Here is a 20,117-nt window from a genome sequence, read left to right as displayed (position 1 = left end):
CGGCTGCCACTTCCAGGAGGGGGCCTGCCCAGCTCTGTACCCAGCTGGGAGAGCCTGCATGGAGGCTGGGAAGGGGACCCAAAAGGTTACACAGAGTGAGAGGTCAGTAGCAGGCCTGCTAGAGCCCCTTCAACAGTCAGAGCTCACAGGCAGGCAGAGGGCACTGGGCAGTGGGGAGAGAAATAAGAGAAGAAATAGTGCAGACCCTTTAAAGATAAGTGGAGTTCTCCAGGCCCCAGAGCTGTACATGGATTGCAGTGAAAGACCAGAAGACAAGCAGCTAAGAAGCAGAGGGAGGGACAGACTGAGGGTTGTGTGTGCACATGCATGCCTAGGTGCCTGTGTGTGACACACAACAGACTGATTATCAGATCGGGTACCTGTGTTTGTGCAAACCTAAGAGAGACCAAAGGACAGCAGAAAATTATGCAGGCTTAGGAAGAAGACACATGCGCGCGCGCGCGCACACACACACACACACACAGAATGAGAGAGACAGGTTGGATGTGGATAGGGCTGGGAACAGAAGAGCCAAGGGGAGCACCAGGAAGTGAAGGGCTGTCAGAGTGAGCCCGGTGCAGGCCTGTTTTTGTCTGTGATGGCAGACTATGACAGAGGATGATGGAGCATGTCTGTGCATGTGTGCAGTGTGGGTGCATGCCCCAGTAATCTGGAGAGTGAGAAGACCATGGGCACCCCGCAGTCAACAGCCCACAGGACTGGACACCCCCAGAAGCATGTTCCTACACTTCTGGGGCAAGGCTTCCCCACTGTCCCTTTCTTGGAATCTTTTCTAACAGTTCCCCTACCCCCAGCCACCACCCAGGTCCTCTCCTGCCTTTGCCTCCCACACTTGCCACCCTGCCCCTCTGCTAGGGAGTTTCCTTCTTCCTCCCCAGGGGTTAATGTCACCGGAATATGACAGTCCCAGCCCTGGGACAATGATCTCTGCTTTGGGGAGAATGGATGGCATCCCAGTTGGTACAGCTCCAACCCTAGCCCCCCACCCCCACCTCACCTGTTTCTGTCTCCAAGCAGTGGATCCAGTACAGACCTTGGGTCGTACAATCCTGACATCAGAGTTCATCTCTGCCTCTTATACCACACGACGTTGAGCAAGTTGCTTAGGCCTTCTCAAGCCCCCATTTTTTCTGTTAATGAAGAAGAAGAATAGGGTTCTTGTGAGGATCAAATGAGCTAATGAGTTAACAAATGTGAAGCCCCTGGCATTGTGCCAACCACAAAGTAGGTGCTTCCCTTTCTGGTCTCTTTAAGTCATGCTCCAAGAGGGTAAGTTTCTGTTAAAAATTCCCAGGGGCTTCCCAGGTAGCACTATCTTCTTGAAATCCTGAAGGTCCAGGAACCAAGCAGCTAGGAAGAGAAATGTAGAGGGGGATGCAGAGGGTAGCAGGCACTGCTGGGGACCGATATGACAGGAACCAGGGACCGGATGAGTAGACTCACCTCCTCAGTCTTCTCCTGCAGTGACAAAGAAGCCCCTGCCCTATCAGCAGCACCTCCAGGGACACAGGAGGCAGAGGTCAGGAAGGGAATTCAGGGGCTGGTGTGCCCATGCCCCGTCTCCTTGCACTTCCTTAATTCCAAAAAGAGACAGCCAAGAACCAGTCCCAGATTAGACATATCTGAGTGCACAGTCACCCCGTACTGCTCAGCACCTGACTGGGGAGACGGGAATGGGAAGGAGACTTTCTCCAAAGGGCTCTTCATGGGCTTCCTTTCCCTGTTTAGACAATCAGGAGCCAGGGGTGTCCTGCTCATCAGCACCATGTGGTCTAATGCAGAGGAGCCACACCATTCCCTCCCTCCCCAAAACTCATGTCGAAAGCGGCATACATGATAAATATATAATGTGGGCCAGGTGCGGTGGCTCACGCCTGTAATCCCAGCACTTTGGGAGGCTGAGGAGGGTGGATCACTTGAGGTCAGGAGTTCAAGACCAGTCTGGCAAACATGGGGAAACCCTGGCTCTACTAAAAATACAAAAATTAGCCAGGTGTGGTGGCACGCACCTGTAATCCCAGCTACTCAGGAGGCTGAGGCAGAAAGATCACTTAAACTCGGGAGGTGAAAACTGCAGTAAGCCGAGATTGCGCCACTGCACTCCAGCCTGGGTGACAGAGCAAGACTCCATCTCAAAATAAATAAATAAATAAAGTGTTTTATTTGTTCCTTCATTCCTCTAAGGAGGCAGTAGAGCACAACAGCTAAAAGCATGGACTCTGGAGCCAAGCTGCCTGGCTTGAATCCCAGCTCCACCAACTGATGGCTGTATTACCTTGGGTAATTTACTTAACCTCTGTGTAGCTCAGTTTCCTCATCTGTAAAATAGCGACAATGTGAATAGCTACCTCATAGAGGTATTGTGAGGTTTATATGTGTATGTCAAGTGCTCAGAACAATGGCTGACATGTAATAAAAACTAAGCAAGTGCTAGCTGCTATTGTCATATACTCGGTCATCAAGAAAGTATTGAGCACATATGTCAGGGTCAATTCCAGGCTCCAGATCCCACAATGAACCATCCAGATGCAGCCTCTGCTCTCATGGAGCTTACATTTTTGTGGGAGAGACAAACTTTCACTAATCGTGTAAAAATAACAAACCGTGATGAGAGCTACAAAGACCAAGGATGCAGAGCCCTAAGGACCTGTAGGGCACTAACTGAGATTTGCAAGTCAGGGAGGAGCTCTTGGGGGTGATGCATGTCCCTGCCAGGTCTGACTATCCTGAGGGTGCCATCAGCATCAGCAGGCACCCAGTGGGGACAAAGCCCAGCCTGTGCCCTTCACAGGCCTGGCCACAGCATGCGTCTGCTCACACCCTCAGTGTGAGAAACCCAGGCAACACCAACACTCCTACATGCTATCTGCCACCTACCACCACCCCACTTCTGGGTCCCAAGGTGGCCTGGGAACAGAACCAGGATTCCTGCTCCAAGTCCTCACGTTATCCAATCAAGAGCAGGCACTCTCCCTGTGGGATTTCCTGGCACAATCTGGCCACCCTGAAGATCCCAGCTCTCCCTCAGGAGTCCCACTACCTCCTGTAGAGACTGTGCTCAATCTGATCTCCAGCCAGGAAGATGAAGCAAGGGATTGTCCAAGGTGCCTTACAGTCCGTTCAGCAAATGTTTCCAGGTGTCTCGTTCTATCACCACAGCTTCATGCAGTGTTGTGATTATTACTATACCTATTTTACAGGTGAAAAAACAGACTCAGAAAGGGTAAGTCACTTTCCCAAGGTCGCAGAGCTTTTAAGTGGAACAGCTAGGACTCCAACCCAGGTCTGCTTGATTGTGGTCTTTGAAATAACATGAGTGACTATAATAATAGCTAATCCTTCTACAGCACTTTCTACATGACAGGTATCAGCCCGTAAACTTTATATATTTAAATCATTTCATCCTCATAATAACCCTATGAGGTAGGTGCTATTGTTATTCTCATTTTACAGTTGAGGAAACTGAGGCACGGAGAGGCTAAGCCACCTACCCAAGGCCAGTTAGATGAGGCATGAGGCAGAGTCACCATGAGGAGAGTCAGAGAATGGTGGCACTGGGAACGGCCTTAGCAGCCCTCAGTCAGAGGCCCAAGGGGAGGACAGGACAGACTTGAGGCTGTGGTGCAACCCTGCACCCCCGGGGGCGCCTGCTGCTCCACGCGCTGCCTCTCTGACCATCCGTCTCCAAGGATACAAGGTCTAGGTTGCCCTTGGAGTCTGCCATGCCCTCCCCCTTCAGTTTGCCCACACTAGTGAGGGCACGGGCACAGCCTTGTCCCACTCCGTCTCCCTTCACCCAGCCCTGTTGCCCCCATCAGGAGACAGCCCTCTGCAGCACAGTCAGGTATGGCCGAGAGTCCAAGGCTGCCCCACCCACAGTGGCGGAAGAGGCGAAGGAGAAGGGTTGGCTCATGGCCAGCTCCGAGGCCTCAGAAAGGGTGGTGGAGAGCAGAAGAGAAGCCCCTCCACTCCACTCGGGTCTCTATCTCCAGGTGACCTTGATCTGGCACAGTGGGCCTATCCTAAAAAACCGGGCCCCAGAGTGGGGCAAAGGGCGCCCTTGCAATATCATAGCTTCCACCCAGAGAAGGGTGGAGACCACAACTCTCCCTTGTCCCAGATACCACCCCCCTCCCCCACCCCAACTCCAGAGACACCTCTGCCCTTCTCAGAGCCAGTCCCTCTCCCAGGCCCTTCTCTGTCCTTCTCACCACAGCTCAGGAAAGGGCGTGGGGTGAAGGACACGGGCAAGGGGCAAGGATTCAAGGCAGCAAAGTACTTGGGAAACTAGAGAATTCCTCTGGCTTTTGTTTTTTAACCAATAGCACCATCCTGGCGCTGCCACCCGAAACCCATAGGGGTCTCCGCCGCTTTGGCCTGCATGCTTTCTATGAGCTTAGCCACCTCTTCCCTAGCAGGGAGGGGGAATAAGAGGAAGGTTTGTTCAAGAGCTGCCCCTGGCCGGGAAGTGGAAAGACCCCTCCAGCTGGGCCAGGCAAGGTAGAGCGGAGGGAGAGAACACAGGAGTGGAGGCAGCACGTGCCACAACCCATCAAGATGACCCTGGCTGTTTCTCTCCCTCCTGCAAGCCCCCAGACACAGCTCTCCAGAGGTCTAGTGCAGAGGACAGAGCGAGTGCACAGACAGAAAGGAACCCTCAGGGCGAGGCTGGGAAAAGGCCCCAGGATGGGAAGGCAGGGCAGACGGCTGGTTGTGGAGGGGCTGTATGTCCCACCTTCAAGTTGCACTGAAGCACCTTGAGGAGGCCTTGTGCTGAGCTGGCTTGTATCTGCCTCCCAGCTGGACCACAAAATGGGAGGAAACATCCCATAAAGTTGCCAAGCTGCCTCTGTGGCCGGAAGTGCTGCCAGGCGCTGCTGGTTCCCTCTCTAATTGCTCTTAATTTCTATGATTTGCGGGTCTCAGGCTCACGGAGGGCTCATCCCCCAGTGTGATGGATGGGCAGGCACAGTCAGCCTGGTGAGTCAGCCCCTGCCGGCTCCAATGTGGCCCAGCCAGGTCCTGCAAGGTATACGGCACCCACCTTTCTCCTCCTCTACCTGCGCCCAATCCAGAACCCTGGGCCACAAGCCCCCACTGGAGCTCCATCCTTTCTCCTGTTTCACCTTTACAGGAGGGTCCCACAGCCTTTCACACAACAATACGATGAGGAGAGATGATGCACTTGGGACCTGGGCTCAGGTTGGAGCTCATCATGTACCTCTGGGAGCCCCTCCTAGGGCCTGGCACATAGTAGGTGCTCAATAAATACAATGATCCTCCACTGCACTGCTGATCTATAGGGGACTCGGCCTTATACCACGTGAAACTTGGATATCTCCTTGTGACAGTGACTGAGGTACAACTGTGGAGTCAGGCTGCCCCTATTTGAATCCTAAATACACGACCGTCAAAGTAAACTTGGGCAAGTTACTTAGCTTCTCTGTGCCTCGGTGTCTTTATCTTTAAAATGGGGGTAATAACACTACCCACCTTACATCCATCTTTGTGTGAAAAAGTTCAAGTATGTCGTGATAGGCAGAATAATGGACCTCAAAGCTGTCAGCACCCTAATCCCCAGGACCTGTGAATATGTTGCCCTGAGTGGCTAAGGGACTTTGTGAATGTGTTTAGAGAATGGCTCTTGATATGGAGAGAGGATCCTGGATGCTCTAGGTATCCCCGACCTAATCACATGAGTCCTTAAAGCACAGACCTCGTCCTGGCTGGGTTAGAGAGACAGGTGATAACAGAAGAAGCATCTGAGAAAGAGATGCATCATTTGCTGGCCTTGAAAATGGAGTGGGGAGGGGAGCCACAAACCAAGGAAGACAGTGGCCTCCAGAAACCAGAAAAGGCAAGGAAGTGAAATCACCCCTGAAGCCTCCTGAAAGGAACACAGCCCTTCCAACATCTGGATTTTTGTTTGTTTGTTTTTGTTTTTGAGATGGAGTTTCACTCTTGTAGCCCAGGCTGGAGTGCAATGGCACGATCTTGGCTCACTGCAACCTCCGCCTCCTGTGTTCAAGCGATTCTCCTGCCTCAGTCTCCCAAGTAGCTGGAATTACAGGCGCCCGCCACCATGCCTGGCTAATTTTTTGTATTTTTAGTAGAGACGGGGTTTCACGATGTTGGCCAGGCTGGTCTCGAACTCCTGACCTTGTGATCCACCTGCCTTGGCCTCCCAAAGTGCTGGGATTACAGGCGTGAGCCACCATGCCTGGCCTCACATTCTGGATTATTAGCCCAGTGAGACTTGTGTCAGACTCCTAACCTACCACAGAGCTACACGATAATACATTTGTGTTGCTTTATGCCATAAGTTCAATATATAAAGTTTGTGATAATTTGTTACAGCAGCCACAGAAAACGAATACCTATGTGTAAGCACTTAGAGTGGTGTCTCTGGCACACAGCAAGAGCTCAAGAAATGCCAGCTCTCTGTTATTATTATTATAGCACTGCGGTCACACAGAGGAGAGGATATGCAGTTGCTCCACTCCAGGGCAGTTTCTCTCCGGTGTGAACTCCTCAGAGCCCACAGCTTGCTTCACTGGGTACTGGAGACCGAAGGCAAGACCAGGGGGCAGGGACATCCTCAAAACAACACGTCACTCAGCACAGCCACTACGTGGGCATCAGACAGATGATCAGACTCCTGCTGTCCTTTTCTTCTAAAGAACAGGAGTGTGGGCACCCTGGAAGAAAGGAGTGGGAGTGCCTGGCACAAGCATGATGACATTCCTATAGCTGTCAGTGCAGAGAGGACAGCCCCGGGGCTTAATTGCACCCTATCCTATCCTCACACAACTGGGGCTGCCAAGGAGACGGAGTGGCTGGGGCAGGCGTGCTCATTTAAATGGTTTGCCATCCAAACGTCGTACCTGCTGGGCTATGGGGGGATGGGCAAGGCCTACAGTAGGAAGGACTTCGAGTCAGACAGAAGGAACGTGGGATTCCTCAGAGGATCCAAGAGAATGGGAAGGGCTGCTTCTGAACAGCGGTGGGCTGGCAGTGGGGCCAGGCAGACAAAACCGTCTCCAGAGGCTCAGTCCTTGATGGGTTGTGGGACCCCCTCACAGAGCAAGCTCCTCCCAATGCCCACTCCCACGGTCCCCTCACTCTGTCACCCCCCAACCAAGTGAAAGGGAGGCTTTGCCCCCACAGAACCCCCAGCCTGCCCACCTCCCCTTCATCCTCGCAGAAGCCTTTCATCTCGAGTTTTCCTCCTCAGTGACCCCCACATCCTCCTTGGCCACTGGGGGGGCCTCAGAACTCTGTCCCCAACAGATCTTCTACCTCTGAAGGGCCAGTGAGGCCCAGTTTGGTGACTCCTCATAGTCCTTAGTCCTAGGGTAAGAGCCTTCACCTCAGACCAGACTGAGTCCAACACAGAAACCAGACTGTCTGCAATACCCACAGACCCTGCCCCAGGAGACAAGGGCCACTGGCATTAGACCTGTGCACAAAAGCTCCCTTCGACAGCAAGTTCCCTGAGGCCAGGGTCCATGACTCTCTAGGAGACCCACAGTAGTAAGGGAACAACCACTACAGAGCCTGCAGCCTCTCCCAGAGGGCCCTGGAGAAAACCCAACCCCTTGCCATTTCCCCCAAGAGGGGAACTTGGCAGAAAGAGCCACTCCAAAGAGAGCACTGCTTACACCACAGGAGTGAGCAAGGCTGGGGAGCAGGAGAACTACCACTCCCAGGGGTACCTTGAATGCAGCCAAAGGGCCCACTGTCAGCATGGACCCGCCCTTCTCCCCACCAACCTCCCCTGACGCATTCCCACTGCTCTCTGCCCCACCTCCACGTTCATGGACCACAGCGCTTCTCCCTGATCCTGCCTCCATAGCCTTTATCCTCCACCCCCGAACTCGCAATCTCACTTTCTGCTAAAGAAACGCCCCTTCCCATCTCCCCTCAACTCCAACTCTACTCACAGGGCCACTGCTAGTCCCTGTGATAACTTTGTGCAAATTAGAAACAGTACCTCTTTCTCCAGGTGGATGCAGGCCTGATGAGAAGAGCACAGGCTGGATTTCAGTCCCCAACTCCTTCTTGGCCAGGTGTCCTTGCACAGTGCACAACCTAGCCACCTGCACGCAGTAACCCAGTTTGACAGACTCAGGAAGTACATCGATTGAAGGGCCTTGATAGACAGCCCAGCCATGGAGACCCAGGAGAGTGGACTAATTTATCCACGGTAACAAGGCAAACTGGTGGCACAGTCAAGGTCGAAGATCCAGGTATAATGACTCCCAATCCAGTGCTCATTCTCTCTCCCCACTCCACCTACATCTCACTCTTGGGAACAAATGGCAAACCCAAGAGAGCAGAACCTGCGAAAGCAGCGCCTGGGGAAGCCTTCTTGCACTAATTAGAAGAGAAGTGATAACCTCATCTCAAGCTCTGTCTAGACATAAAATTGAACATAAAACTTTCTGAACCGTGTACCACCTAACCCTTGGCTGGTGTGGAACGTAAATACAGATCGTCCCTATTTATTTCCCATCTACCAACCACATTAATCTCATGCTACTTCATTGTGAGTATGGCCTCTATATCTGTCTAGGCCAATATATCTGTCTTGGCCTGGAAGCACCCAGATGGAGTTTCCAGCTTGCAAGGAACCCCTGAACACACTAGTGCTGAGAAGATGGCTTTTAATTCAGGTGAAAGTGAGGGCAATGGTGATGAAGAAGAAAGGGGATGGGAGGGGAAGGAAAAGGTGGGGAGGAGGAAGAAGAAAGGCAATTCCTGATGTCTTAATTTCATATCCAATCTTCCCTGTTGCCTCTAACACCACTGAGCTCTGCTTCCCAGAAATGGTGGTGAAGATACACACACATGCCTGTGCATTCTTTCTTGTTCTCTCTGTGTTTTTCTCTCTGTCTCCCTCTCTCTCTCTCTGGGCAGTACCTGCAATATAATGTGGTGATTAAACTCAGGCAGAGCCAGGCTTCCTGATTGTATATCAGGCATTGCCACCTCCTCGCTGTGGGACTTCAGTCAAGTGCCTTAACTTCTCTGTGCCTCAGTTTTCTTTTCAACACAATCGGGATAACAACAAACATGACCTCATAGAGTTTCACGAAGATTATGAGAGTGAATATACATGCAGTACTTAGTACAGTGCCTGGTTAAGGAGGTATTCTGTAAGCACAAGCTATAATTATCTCAGGGTGCTGTGTTTTTGGCATCTTGTCCTGGCCCCTTTTTCATGCATTTGGGATGGGGGTGGGGAATTGTCCAGGTTGCTGGCACAGTTTCCAGCTCAGTATTCCAACAGTCAGCAGAGATGGGCTGCCTGGAGAAGAAGTGAGCTTCCAGTCACTGGAAGTGATCAAGCAGAATCCAGATGACCATTTGACATGGATATGGCAGAACAGGTGAGGAAGGAAGCGGAAGGCCTCTTGCAAAATTCCTTCCTGAGAGCCTGGGAATGTGTGAGTAAACTCACATCTCCAGGCACCTCCGTGGGCACAGCCTTGCCCGCAAATGAGGACACACGTACAGGGGCACACTCCCTGCCCTGGCATTGAGGAGCAAGAAGAAGTGTTATAAACCAAGCAGGCCAGCACCCCCACCCATGCTCTCCCTAGCCCCCAGCCAATTCCTGTGTGCACACAGGCATCCAGGTGGCGAGCGGAAGCTTTGAGGGAGGTACCAAGTATTTATCACTCCTAGCTCTCTTTTAACGGGTACCAACTGCCAGCCACACCCCACCCACCACAGCCCAGTTATGAGGCAGGGCTGGGGGCAGGAGCCAGGAACGGGTTAGATAGTAGGGTGCTCGTTCTACTTCTGATGTGGGTGGACTGATAGGGAACCTGGGAAAGTCCCGGCCTCCAAAGATCAGGGTGCCCAGAATTCAGGTGTTGTGGGAGGGCAGGCCTTTGCTCATCACGGAGGGAATCAAGCAGGCATTTGTAGAAGGGCCGGGCACCCCACCTCCAGCAAAGGCTCAAATTCAGCTCCACCTTCAGGTCCAAGCAGCTTCCTTTTAGGGGTAGGATAAGAAGAGAGACTGCGGAAATCCTTGCTGCCTAAACTCTCCTGCCCTGGCCTTCTCCTCTCCTCGCCGCATCGCGCACGGTCTCCAGCCCTCCTTCCGCTGGGAGCCGCGCCCCCATTAGCCATTCCGCGCTGATAAGCCCGCGCGGCCGCACACTCAGACCCTCCCTCAGCCCGCGATGCATTACTGCATCTGATTTGTCTTTGCAGCAGCTGCCACAGCAGTTCTTCCTTCCTAACAATATTGGCTTCGCCTGATATTAAAAAGGGGCCGTAAGCGCCACCGAACATCTTTGCTGGGGAGAGGAGACCGCACACTAGGGGGATGGGGAGGCGGGCCCGCCCGGAATGAGCCATTTGCTGCGGATTCATCCAAAGGCCGATGGTCCACTGGCAAAAATTAGGCAGGGGGTGGGGCGAGGGGTTAGGGAGGAGACGAGAGCGAGGAGGGGGCAAAGAGACGACATCCGGGAGGCGGGGCTTTCCCCCAGGCTGGCGCGCCCAGCCCTACGCCCCCTCGCACCCCTGCTCACCCACCCCCGGGCCCTGCGGAGTGACTGGCGCTGCAGGAGGCGGGGTGTGCCTGTGTGTGCCTCTGTGTGTGTGTGTGTGTGTGTGTGTGCGTGCCTCTGTATGTGTGCTTGTGCCTCTGTGTGTACCTGTGTGTGCCTCTGTGTGCGCCTCTCTATGTGCCTCTATGTGTGCGTGTGTGTGCCTCTGTGTGTGTGTGCGTGCCTCTGTATATGTGTGTTTGTGCCTCTGGGTGTGTGTGCCTGTGTGTGTGCCTCTGTGTGTGCATGTGTGCCTCCGTGTGTGTATGCCTCTGTGTGTGTGCGTGTATGTGCCTTTGTGTGTGCGTGTGTGTGTGCGCGCGCGCGTGTCCCCCCAGCCTTCCTACCACAACCCGGCCTCTCTTCCCAATCAATGGCCTCTTTGTGGCGGAGGGACTGGAACGACGTGTGCGGGGGAGGGGTGGGAGGCCGCCTCCTGGGCACCCGGCGCGCCCGACCCGAGCTGACAGCCGTGGGGCAGGGCTCCCAGTACTCCAGTAAGAGTACACTCCCCCGAGGGTCTCCACCCTCTGTGGACCTAGAGAATGGGGCCGACAGAGGCAGTGGCTAGAGCCTCCCGGACTCTGCGCTATGGGGCGGTCGCAGGTCCCACACGGGGAAGCACCGGGACGCGCGCTCCCCGGCCCGCGACCGCTAGGTGGCGCCGTGCCCGTCCCGCCTCCAGGAGGCCCCCCGCAGGGTCCCGGACGCCCAGGGCACATGGAGGCGAGGTGGGGAGGCGGAGAGGAGGTGGAAGCAGCATTCTCGCAGTCTCATTCATTCGTGCATTTGTCCATGACCACTAAATTGGACAGTCGGACAGAGGGACAGGTGCACATCCTTCTCTTGAAGGTCTAAATGCCCAAACCTCAGAGAGACTAGAGAGATACCCCACAAGAAAAGTGAATCATGCCAAAGGCCAAGCAAGAGGTATATCCAGTGCACTAAGTTCAGAAACAACCGTGGAATTCGACAGCACAGAACCCTGAGATGGGTTATCTTGACCATTCTGCGCCAGACCAATCAGATGGGGGAGAGTCATTCATTTCCGCCAGTGCCAGGCCCTGGGCTGGACTTCGGACACTACATTGTGACCTGTTCTCGGGGAGTTTACGGACTAGTGGGGGAGAAAGAAATCAGGCAGATAACTACACAAATAATTCCCTAGCTACAGCTGTCTTGCACATGCACAGGTATAGAAAAAGGGAGGAAGGGTCAACCCTCCCCCTGGGTTGCCTGCTCCAGCCCTAACTAGGGTTGGAAGTAGGGGTCTTTGCCTTATGAAGAACATAAATCACTTCCTCTTAGTTCAAAATAGAAATAAGAGCAGCGGTCCAACATCTGAGGCACAGTCAAGGCAAGAATGACCATTTTTCGGGGGTAAACTGGGCACCACAGGAAAAGAGTCTTGAGACCAAGCACTTAATTCTATGTGCAGGGCATGGTGCATGGTTACTTCTTTAACCTTTGGTCCACTCTGTGGAGTGGATGTTAAGCCTACTTTACAGAGGAGGAGACTGAGGCCCAGGGAGGTAAGAGACTGGCCCGGAGTGCCAAGAGCTAGTTTATGACAGAGCTGGGACTGGACCCCATAACTGCCTCACGCCCAAGTCCCATACCTCTTCTGTTATAACAGCCTGCCTCTGGGACCATGTCTGGATGCCCTGCTAGGGCCAGAGCAGTAGGGTGGAGGGAGATCAGAAAGAGAAAGGGGCTAGGCAAGTGAAGAAGCCTCCAGATTGGGGTCCTCGTCACCACTCCCAGCTCATCACAGCCAGCCCTTTCTCAGCATCTCCTGACCCAAGCACCACCCGCTTAACATTCTGCTCAGTTTCCTCTGTACTCCGACTCCAAATGTTTATCAACACATGCTGTAATGTAATCAGCTCCTGGGAAAATACACACCAGGTAATGGATGCTGATAAGAGTGTCAAACAGATGTCCCTTCCCTGCCCCTCCCTCCCAGCCAGAGCTGGCACACCCAGGAGGCTGGGGAGGCATCTCTTGCCACACCACCCCTCCAGCCCTGGCAGTGGAGGCATTCCTCCAGAAGCTGCCCAGGCAGGCGACAGGGCCTGACCCTGTGGAGCCCAGCATTGTGCCAGGCACTGTGCCATGGACTTTACACACCTCGCAATAGCACTGTAAGTTTGGTGTTACTATTCCTATTTTGCAGATAGAGAAACTAAGGCACACAATAATGATGAAACCAGAGTGAAGTAGCAGCATCAGAAGCAGATTAAGGGGCCATCACTCCACCTCTCCATTCATCATCAGGCCACCTCCCCACTGAACATGGCCCTTTGAAGAAAGCTGCCCTCATTAACTTTCTAAGTTGTTGGATCTAAGGCCTGTATGGACTTGGCAGGTCAGGTGGTGGAGGGCTTGCAAGCTGTTCCTCATGTCTGGCCCAGCCAGGTAGGAGAGAGGGTCCTGAACCTGCCCTAAAGGCTCAAGCAGAAGAGGGAAGCTCCCACTAGGCGTGTGGGAGCAGAAGGGGATCCAAGGGAAGGGGAGAGCCTTCTTTGTCCTTTTCTCCTCCCTTTTTCTCAAATTAGAGCTTAAGGACCCACACATGGACCTAGACAGAGGGGAGAGAAAGTGCACAGAGTTGAGGACAGCCCTGATGGAACAGGATCTCCCCCACCCTCAGGACCTTCTAGGACCAGCTGTCTAAGGCTGGGCAGTCCTAAAGGAAATCGGTATTTGCTTTCCCCTCCAACGCAGTCAATTGCTCCTTTCATCTGACAGGGAGTTGTAAATGAGACTTTATGGGATTTCTAATGATGGCGGTTTCCCTTTATCAGCCTCCAATTCCCACTTCTCAGCTGGGGTTGACTTGGGGAAATGTTTTGACCAGGAATCAAGAATCTAGCAGGCCCCTGCCCTGGCTGCTGCTTTCTGTAGTGAGGGCTGGAAGTTGTCAAATAGGCATGGGAAGCTCACTACCGAGAAGTCAGATCTGAGTTTCAGGCCACCTCCCAGATGGCGAACTTCACCCCTCTGGCTTCTGTTGCTTCAACCGTAAACCTGGAGTAATAATGCCTGCTCCACCCACCCGTCTCACAGGGCTGCTGTGAGGATCAAATGAGATTACAGGCCTGAAAACCCTTTGAAAAATATGAAGCAATCATCCACCTTGGTTTTGCTATTATTATTAGTGTGGTGGTGATTGTGTGTAGGTGCAAATGGGAAAGCACATTATGGCAACCTGCATGTCTTTGTGAGTGAGCTTGTTTGTGTACACGGAAGTGTATGTGTCAGTTTGTGGAAAGGTGGAGCTCTTGTGTGTGCACCTGGGTTTAAAAGACTGTATGGGGCAATGTGTGTGTGTCTGTGAGTGTATCAGTACATGTGCACATATTAAAGTGTCTTAATATAATAATAGCATGTTCAAATAGAATATAATAGTCCTATGTGCCAGGCATTGTGCCAGACATTTGATATAGATGCTCCTTTTTAACTCTTGTAATGTGTTTGTAAAGACATGAGAAGGGGTCTGGGCCAGTGTAGGTGTGCAGCCATTTATGTGAGGCTGTGTATAGAGCACTTGTGACATCCATGTGTCAGTGGTGGAGGGGCATGTCTCTGATGAAGGTAATGGCATGTAAAGTAATGCAATGCCTATTCATCTAATCTAGGTAGCAGGGCATCTCTCCATGTGCTCACCTGAGTTTCAATGAAAGGATGGGCATAAATGTCAGTGAATCTGAATGTGTGTGCACATGCGTGTGTGTGCATTCACATGCATAGGGGTGCACACCTGCCTCCCTGTTTCTAGGCCGATTAGTATAATTGTTTGTTAATCGTTAGCTGCCTGGGTTGCGTGAGCCCCCGGCATGCCCTGAGCGCCATTGCCACTCAGCCATCAAACCCACACAGACACACTGTGGTGACAGCAGCATGCTTGGGAGGGAGTGCCACTCTGCTCTCTGGAGTCACAGTCTGTACCAGGCAGCAGAGCCCTGCCAGGGAAATGTCCAGATCGACTACACCAGGTTTGGAGCTGCAGAAGTGTTCCACAGATGGGCTAGGCTCAGAGCCTTACAGCAAGACAGACAGAGCCCAGAGGACCTGGGCCTAAGAGGCAAACCAGTGCCTGGACCAGGAATGCCATCTGAGCACAACACGGGTTGGGGCTGCTGAGTGGCCAGGTATAAAACACGCTCACTCTGCTACAGCCCTACCGTGCACGGCTCCCTGCCACCCTCAGGATGAAGTCCAAACTCCATGATGCAGCACAAAAGCCCACATGACATGGGCACGTGACTCCCCAGGCCCTCTCTCATGCTCTCCTTTTGCACCGCACCAGCCAGACTGAACGAACTACTCTCAGTCCTTCGGAGCACCCAGCCTCTGGGCCTTCTTGCTGCCTTCTCCTGTGCCCGATTTCTCTACAACATAACATCCCTGGCCAGCCAGTCCTCACCCAAGGGGGCTCTACTCATCTCTGCAGGAACACGTCCTGACCCTTCCTGACCCCTAGACTAGGGAAGGGTCCCTGCCCACCTGACATTCCCGAAGTCCCTAGCTTTCCCTGCTGTCCACTTCCTTATGGATCCTTGCCTCCCCCATTAGACTTGGGTCCCAGGAAGGAAGACAGTATGTTGCAGCCGTTCACGGAATATCCAAATGCGTAGCACAGATCTGATTGTAGGTGGCCCATACATATTTCTTGAATGAATTATTGTTAAAAGCCAGTTGTGAGAGACCATTGTCTTAAGCTCTCCATATACAAATCATGGTATCCATCCAGACAGGCTCTTGGTCTCTCAGATCACAAGGCTGGGGAGAAACACCCCTTTCCCCACTCCCCTCCTCCATCCCACCCCACCAATGATAACCATCATCCCAACAGGTGTGAAGATGGCATACACAATGCTTTCACAAAGATCCTGGGAGTTGCCAGTGTCATCTTACAAGTGAGGAGACTGAGGCTCAGAGAGGTATTAATAGCTCATTAATAGGGTGACCAACTTGTCCCACTTTGCCCAAGACCTTCCCAGTTTTAGCACTGAAAGTCCCGTGTCCTGGGAAACACCCCCTCCTCCACCCCAGGTAAACTCCAGGTTTCATGGTTAGTAAATGGCAGGTCCAGGACTCAAACCTAACTCCAGAACACAGCATCCTCTCCCTTGGTTGCCTCCTGAGCAGCATGTGGTCTCATGTTCCTCAGAATTCAGTTACCTGCATGGGCATTTTCTACCCTCTGGATGTCACCTGCAGGCCACTTGGCAGCCTCCTGGATCACCTCTTTCTAGAAACATGTACTCAGGACATACAGGGCATTAATATTAACCTAAATCAAATATAATTCGAAAGCTCATTTCTTCAGGAAAAGCACTTTACATAATATAGAAAAAAAATTAAATCTATTATTAAAGTAGCCTCATAATGATATTTAAGTAAATTTTAAATAAGATAAAAACTCTTTACCCACAAATTATTTTCATTTATCCATGTCACCTTCACGTTTTTCTCTTTATAAGTGTGAATTTTTACAGAATTATAATGTAGTCTATGGATAATACTTGTTCTTTTCACTTCACATTATAGAAGTCTGGGTTGGATTTTCCTCATTTGGGATTCTCCATGTCATTAGCATCAGTCATTAGCCCAGATCACAGGGAGTCTGGGCTCAGGACTGCCTCCTTCCCAAAGCACTTCTTCTTCAGCAGGGATTCCTAACTCAAGTCCCCAGCTGGGCTTCAGCAGGTTGCCATGCAAACACTGTCCATGTGCGTATGTGCAGTTTTCAGGGAGAGACACAGCGCTCATCGGATCCCAAAAAGATCTGAGACCCAAAGAGTCAAGACCCACCACTCCACAGCCCCAGCCTCACGTCCCCACTCCCAGGCAGGCGTCCACCGTGAGCTTTTTTTGCTGGGCTTGGGCTGATCCAGGAACTCTGCTCTTCCCTAACAATACCTTCTATTTCTTGGTTTCCACATAACTTGCAAGAAAAATCTGGTTCCTCTAGACAAGTAGTCCACCCTGATAATTATCCTGACTATAACACCCATCCCTGGATATAAGAGCATCATCAAAGGGAGGACAGTGGGAGTGGGAGGTTGAGTATCTTCCTTTCTCAAAGCCCTTTTCCCTTTTGTCTTTCTACATAAGGTATGCTCCACACAGAAGCTCCACTCCATCCCTTCCCATCTTCATGACCTAAGCTCTCTGGTCTATGCGGAGCCTGGATGAAACCCTCTTCTCAGTATCACTGTTGAGTTTTGAGTGCTCCCATCCCTAATCAGGATTAGGAATTAGCATTCCTAATCAGGAATGCTGCCTCTACTCACATCCAGAATTCTTTAGGATTTGGGATGTCGTGATTCACAGGAGTGTATTGAGGGCCTTCTGACCAGACACAGGGCATAGACCAATTTCCCTTCTTTCTGGAGAGTTGGATGGTTCAACATGGAACTGGGGCCTTCCTACCACCGCTCAGAGCTCAACCCCAAATGCCATGCAGATCACTGGGACACCATGGCCCACAAGGGAGAGGCTGATGTCTGCTAACCATTTTGGCAGCACTTCAACACAGTGGATCATTGGACTGGGGAGTGGGTGCAGCTGTGTGTAGTTGCTCCATCCCCAAGAGCAATGGCAGCCAAGGCTCTGCAGTGATCTCCATAGGAATAACAGTAATTAAATGTTGCTAAGCGCTGTGGGATACAGAGGCACCATCATAATCACCACAGCCACCAGCATGATGATCATAGTAATTAGGTGCTGTGGCTTCCCATCCACCCTGGGAGCACTGCCTGAGATGAGGTTGGCCTCAGGTTAGGGCAAGAGGGTAGCCATGCCAGGTGGGTCCTCTTTGGGGTTGGCTAAGGCTTTAGCCATACTTTCTTCACGGGATTCCTCTTCCTTTCCTCTCCCCTTGCCCTCAGCCTCAACTGACACCAGGGTGAGCACTGGGGACACAAAAGGGGGTGACCCCCATCCAGCATACCGCTCCAACATATCTTCTCCTATTGACAGATTTCAGGGGACCGGGGAATCTTGGGGGATTCTTAATGGGGCTCCTCTCACATCAAAGTGAACTTTATTAGCCAATTTCTGAATGACACAGAGGGGCCTGGGATATGGCCGGGAGGGGAAGTTATTATTGTATTGACTTTGGGCCTTTTCCAAGCCCCATAGCTGCCTCTCTGAAAGAACATGTGGAAGTCAAGGGAGGGCTCAGAGGAGAGTTTTCTAGGGATGGCACCTTCCCCAGGGCTGATCTTTTGTCTAGTTGCCCCCTCATGCCTCCAGCCCTGAGGTCAGTGAGAAAGGTGAGCCCAGCGGCCTGCTCTTCAAGTGGGCTGTCATTCCTGCAGTTATCAAGTCTCAGGGCCAGGAGGGAGCGTGGAACTCACTGCATCCATGCTTCATGCCAGGGCAAGAAGCCCATGCACAGCATGCCTGATGAATGGGCCTGCAGCCTGAGTCTGAAAAGTGACTGGGAGGTCAATCCATTGTCGGTCAACTAAGATCCCTCAACAGTCTTGCCTAGACTAAACTGAAGTCTACCTCCTCCAAAAATATGACTATTAGTCCTGACTTTTCCCTATGAAGACACATAGATGATGCTTGCTCCTTTCTCCCTGTAGATTTTGGAAGCTTCGTAGTCATACTCCCCTTAACACGCCCTTTGGCTTTCTCAATTGTGAAATCTGAAGCCAGCTTCCAACCTCTCTCTGCAGATAACCTCAGCTCCCACTGTACTGCAATGACCTTATTATAAACTTCCACCTTCACTACTCCACCCCAAAACTTCTACCTTCACTATTCTCTTCACCTTCCCTCCAGGCTCAGAGAAAGATGGGTCTTCTCCTTTCCAAGGCTGACCCCTTCCCACCCTCAGTGCCCCCCAACCCAGGGCTTGCTCCATAAATGACAACCTATTTCACTTCTTACACTTGCTTCTCCACTCCCTCACTGTCCACTAGCTCTTTTCCTTCTGACTACAAAATGCTCAGTAGCTTTTGATGAAAAAGGAGAAAATAAGCCTCTTGGTCTGTCTTGCTAACCCTCTCCAAGCTTCTCATCCACCTTGCTCATTCCATCCACCACCAAACTTCTCAAAAGCAGAGAGGACACCTGCTGCCTCTGCTTTTTCGCCTTCCAGTTGCTCCTCCTCCCACTTTGATCTGGGTTCAGTCCCTGCCTGGTCACCAACATCACTCTCTCAAAGGTCACTGGTGGTTTTGCCACTGCTTCCAAAGACCCCTTCTGATCCCCACCTGCTTTCTGCGGCATCAGACACTGTTAGCAACCTCCTCCTCCTCCTCTATTAAATCCTCTTCTCACTTGGCTTCCATGACAACCCTCTCTCCTCGCTCCCCTCCTCCTTCACTGACCAATCGTCATCTGTCCAACCTACCCACGTTGTTGCCAGATTCATCTCCTGAAGCACAGCTCTGACAGCTCCCAATAAGTACTCTGTTCAGAAACCTTCCATGGCTCACCACTGCCTGCAAAAATAAATAAATAAATAAATAAATAAATAAATAAATAAATAAATAAAGGAGTTGTAAAATCATGCAACCATATGTAATTCATAATATACAATAATCTGTCAGGTTTTCAAATTTTTTTAAGCAGCAGAATCTTCAGAATCCATTAAGAGATACCTTTCTGAGAAGCCCAATTTTTAAGCACATGAAAACACATGCTCTTTAAATGTGGCTCTTATTGAGCCCAGGAAATTCTAGGGTTTCCAAAACACAATTGGAAAACCAGTGAACAAATTAAACTCTTCAGTCTGCAGATGAGATAACTGAAGTCCAGAGAGGGGAAGTGATTGGCAGAAAGTGGCACAGGATGTGAGTTAATCAACACATTTTCATTACAAGCCTATCAGGTACCAGGTATGTGCTAGGTGCTGGAGATATAGCAGAGAACAAAAGCAAGATGATCCCTGCCCCGGAGGAGCTGACAGTCTAATGGGGAGTGAATCAGGCACTATAAACTATCACTAAAGTGGTCCCAAGTATTCAAAGCCTATAGCAGGGGATTATTGGAAATCCCAGTGGCTCCTCACCAAAGCCTCGGAGCAGGGTGAGATGAGGCTGCAGAAGCAGGCATGGGCCCTTAGGCCTTGTTGAGGACTTGACACCGGTCTCAGAGTCTGGCAGGCCGAGAAGTCGTTCCTGGCATTGCGACTTGACCATCGGCATTTGAAAATAATCCACTGCTAAATGTAACGTTGTATCCTGGATTAAATTGTGGAACAAAAAAATAGACACTAGTGGGAAAAAAACCTGGGGAAATCTGAATAAATTCTGTAGTTCAGTTAATAGTATTATACCAACACTAATTTCTTGGTTTTCATAGATGTACCCTGGTTCTATAAGATGTTAACATTCAGGGAAGATGATTGAAGGGCATATGGAACTCTGTACCATTTTTGCAACTCTATTGCAAATCCAAAATTATTTCAAAACAAAGCTTGTAAAATATATATAAACCATTTTCAGAAAGGGGAAAACTGGATGTGGGGAGACAGATGACAATAATAATGATGACTAACAC

At 51.4% G+C, this 20,117-nt stretch overlaps 1 long non-coding RNA gene across 3 annotated transcripts in view; it reads right to left on the bottom strand.

Annotated features, from left to right (window-relative positions):
* LOC111540007 overlaps nt 1-20,117 on the bottom strand; it is a 34,829-nt gene that overhangs the window by 11,953 nt on the left and 2,759 nt on the right. Inside the window, exons 2-4 of one of the 3 annotated variants that reach the window (XR_002730866.2) lie at nt 19,627-19,798; nt 18,967-19,057; nt 1,019-1,151 (exon numbers count right to left, since the gene is read on the bottom strand). This is a non-coding gene — a long non-coding RNA (uncharacterized LOC111540007). Of the gene's footprint in view, nt 1-1,018; nt 1,152-8,794; nt 8,944-17,725; nt 18,032-18,966; nt 19,058-19,626; nt 19,799-20,117 lie in introns of those variants that run through there. The other 2 variants (XR_002730867.2, XR_002730868.2) reach the window with 2 other exon arrangements.

The sequence above is a fragment of the Piliocolobus tephrosceles genome, chromosome 13 (genome assembly GCF_002776525.5).
Source record: "Piliocolobus tephrosceles isolate RC106 chromosome 13, ASM277652v3, whole genome shotgun sequence".
Lineage (NCBI taxonomy): Eukaryota > Metazoa > Chordata > Mammalia > Primates > Cercopithecidae > Piliocolobus > Piliocolobus tephrosceles.
Note: the sequence above shows the minus strand (reverse complement) of the source record. Positions and strands in the feature narration are given on the sequence as shown.